Source organism: Pseudorasbora parva, chromosome 1, assembly GCF_024679245.1.
Source record: "Pseudorasbora parva isolate DD20220531a chromosome 1, ASM2467924v1, whole genome shotgun sequence".
In the NCBI taxonomy this organism is placed as follows: domain Eukaryota; kingdom Metazoa; phylum Chordata; class Actinopteri; order Cypriniformes; family Gobionidae; genus Pseudorasbora; species Pseudorasbora parva.
In genome coordinates, this window is record NC_090172.1 from 53,850,302 (window position 1) to 53,854,309 (window position 4,008).

Below are 4,008 nucleotides of genomic sequence, written 5' to 3' on the forward strand. Positions count from 1 at the left end.
AGATGAATTGGAAGCCGGCATAGAGGGGCGGGAAATAGCTCTGCAGTGAGGAGTTGGCTAAAACATGGTAAATCACGGCCATGGGACAGCAACTAGGAATGCCATTGACAGGATATAAAACATTGCATGTACTCGACTGGCTCTCACTCATTCCACACACACACAATCACGCTGTCTGTGTTCCACATAATGAAGAAACCATCTACCATCTCCTCTCAAGATGGAATAGAGAGTTAAATGGAAGTGGAAAGAGAGAAAGGATGGGGGAAGGGAAGGAGATAGAGACAGATGTGTAGAGATGGAGCGATTGGTAAATGGACTCAGGAAGCAGAGATAGAGTAAATATTCCACACAGGAAGTTCTGTTTCGAATTCACCATTCAATTTACTCCGGTCTTCAGCGTCACGTGATCCTTCAGTTATCATTCTGATAGGCTGATTGGATGATCAAAAAAACATTTATTAATCATATCGACTTTGCCACTTTGTTGGGACAATCTGTTTGTGGATCACAATTTGTAAGTCTTATGTGTAGTTACGTTTTCTATTCTATTTATATTCTAAAAATGTATTAGCAAATTTCAAAGAGCATGTTGCGTTCTTTAATGGTCTATCTGGAAACAAATGTCGTGACAGCAAACTCCCTTGAGAAAGAACGCCGTCGTGTTTACAACTGTGACAATATGTTTCCATCCACCTATTTTTATGTGAATTTTGGGATATCGCTAGCCTGGATGCCAGCCGAACTCAGCCCCGCCCACAACATTTGAGCTTGGGCAGTTCGGTCTGGACTTGTGTAACAGAGGCCAGCTAGTAGTAGTTGCTGTGCGAGTAAACCTCACTCCTCTGACCTCAAGAGACGCTCTAGCAACTGATGCTAGAGGTTGCAGCCTTTAGCCTCCTTGTTAGAGCGTCCGACTCTCATGCCGGCGGACTCGGGCTCGAGTCTTCGTCCGAAGAGTAGGGGTTACACTTGGACCCTATCCACACAAAGCCAGAGCTTTCCCAATCCGATCTTTTTTTTTTTCCCCGTTTCCAAAAAATATCTGCGTCCACACGAGATCACCGACACACGAGATCACAGACTGACTCAAAAACGATGTAGTGCCAGGCCAGTGTGTGGCGCTGTAATTCTGCCACTGAAATACACTAAAAACGGAGAAGAAGAGTGGCTAGAAGGGGTGTAGTAGTGGTAGGAGGTGAGGCAAAATATCACGATAAAATAACAATAAATACATTTGCTACTTAACAGATGTGCTTTATTAACGTCTACACCTACCACAACCCTAAACATACCCTTACAATAATGCAAATACATTAATTAAATGACGCAATATTTATGTGCGCATGCCCAGTGCCTGTAGTTTTATCCCTTAACTCTTTCACCGTGCTGGACGTAGTGTGCATTCCTGGGTCTATATATCACATAATTGAGGTCGCAACAACCCGCGGGAAAAAAATGTAGATTTGGCAGTTGAGTTCTGTTGACATTTGACAACTAACGTTATGCATCGCTCCATTGCTCTGATTGGTTGTAGGTCTATCCAATTGATGTCTTTCCTGGTTCGGTTGAAACACGCCCCATAATCACAGCCCAATGGAGCCGTTTCAGACTCATATTCTGACTAGAACTGAGTATGACCACGTCAGGCTAGGATATCGCATAACAAATTCTGAATGTCAAGATACGCGTAAACTACGATGGAAATGCATTTACAGAATAAATTCCTAAATATACATTAAAAAATCATGTTAGTTTGCTATGTAACAGCATAACTGGACTAACCAGTGGGAAAATAGCGATAGTTTATCAGGAAGTGACAATTATCTTCGACTCACTGGATGGAAACTATGCTTTATTTATTTAAAGGGGGGGGGGTGAAACACTCAGTTTCAGTCAATCTCATGTCAATCTTGAGTACCTATAGAGTAGTATTGCATCCTTCATATCTACGAAAAGTCTTTAGTTTTATTATATTTGTAAAAGAAATATGGGCTGTACCAAGTCTTTCCGGAAAAAACTGAGCGCCTGGAGGCGTATCGTGTGGGCGGAGCTAAAGAATGACGAATGCGCAAAGCGGTGACGTCCTCAAGCGTGGAGAAACCCATCGCTATCTCAGCTAATAGATATGATCCATTGATCCAGAATCTAATTCGGAGGCTGAAATAGAAACAGCAACAGCAGGACGTCCGTCTCTGTGGTATGTACTGTATTTAGTGGTCTGTCAACATTTGTGTGTCTTTACTCGCAGTTTATGAGGACATGATTCGGTGTATGGACTATTGTATGCGACCAAACCTTAGTAGCAAGCAAAACGGTTTTGCACGTCAGACTAGTGTAACGTTATAACGTTACATAGAACAGCAATGGAGTCCGTTAGCGCATTTGAATGACGAAGCACGCGATCGTGTCGTTTACTGATGTTTACACACGCGACGATAACACACGCGTGTTTACACACGCGACGCGACATTGCAGTTTTACTCACCGGCTGCTTCCAAAGCAGGACCGAACCTTTATCGCTGGGACCGCTCCGTCAAATACACACTTCTTGGAGTGTGGAGATCCACTTTGCGATGCGACTGAAGCATTTCTGCGTTCAAATCGGTTCAAATGCAGCGCTGCCTTCCCGGAATGCTGTGCTGAAGCGTTGAAGTTGCTTAATGTCAAAGTGGAGGAATGAAGTCCACGGCGCCAGGGCCGGCTCTAGCTCTTTGGTTGCCCTAGGCGAGATGGAGTTTTGCGCCCCCCACCCCTCCACCCCACTCACTTTTATCGTCGCTATTCTAATTCAGCACATGTCTGTTTTCCTAGGCCTACCCCTAACCGAGAAGCGCTTATTATTAAACACATTTTCTCACTTTTTATTGAAAATAAATGCCTTTCCGATCTGATATGTGATGGGAAAAGGGAATAGAGCGAGTGTGGCAAAAGGCAGGATCGAACCTCTGATCAATCTGCATCAAATCTTGATGCCATGCGTCTTACCACTACACTATAGCCACTATAAAGAATTTAGTGCACACAGCATATTTGTCTTTAATGTAAATAATATGGCATCTTTCGTTAGGCTGCTCCAGTAAAAAAAACAAAAAACGAGAGGCCGTATTAATTTCCTTCCGACGCCTACGTAGAGAGCGTTTGTACTTTTCATAAATAACATGCATACGTTATCCATATTTATAACAAACTGGTTATTGATTATTGTCAGTGAAGTTATGTTTGCAATACGTATAGTAATTATGTAGAAAACTAGCAAGTGATAGCTTAGTGACAATATTAATAATATTTATAAAATAAATATTAGTTGATAAGATTGATACTAAGTAATTTTATTTTGTTTGACAACTTATGGGCTGAGATAAGAAGACTAACCTCTATACTGGGCTTTCTTTCGATTTTCTTCCTTTCTTTTTTTCTCTTTTTCCGTCCTTGTGCATCCGCGGGGTTTAGACGCCTCATTTTTGATGAACGCGCAAGATGAGCACTTGCCTGACCTAACGCCTGAACTAATAACCAATAATCACCATCAATTCAATCTAATAATCAGGTTGATAAGTAATTAAACGTGTGGCTGAGGGGGCGCCCTATGATGATCATGTTTAATAAACATTATGTTGTATTTCGCTTGTTCCGATTCTATGCTTAATGGGAAGTAATGGGCGGCACTAGAGCGCGCTCGCGCCCCTAACACAATTGTCGCCCTAGGCAACCGCCTAGCTCGCCTATAGCAAACGCCGGCCCTGCACGGCGCGGACTATAACTGACATAAGTGTTCACGGACGACTGGATCTGCAGCTGAGAGAGTGTTTATGGGCGTGCATTTCCTCTCTCGCTCTAGTCACGCGCGCGCGCACCCTACCGGGAGAAGAGCCCGTACGGCCCATACAAGGACCTTCCGCTCTATTAACGTCAAGCCGAGCCATACTCAAAAAAACTCTCCGAAACTTGTGAGAAACCGGAAGGAGTATTTTTAACACAGAAATACTCCATCAAACGTCCAACATT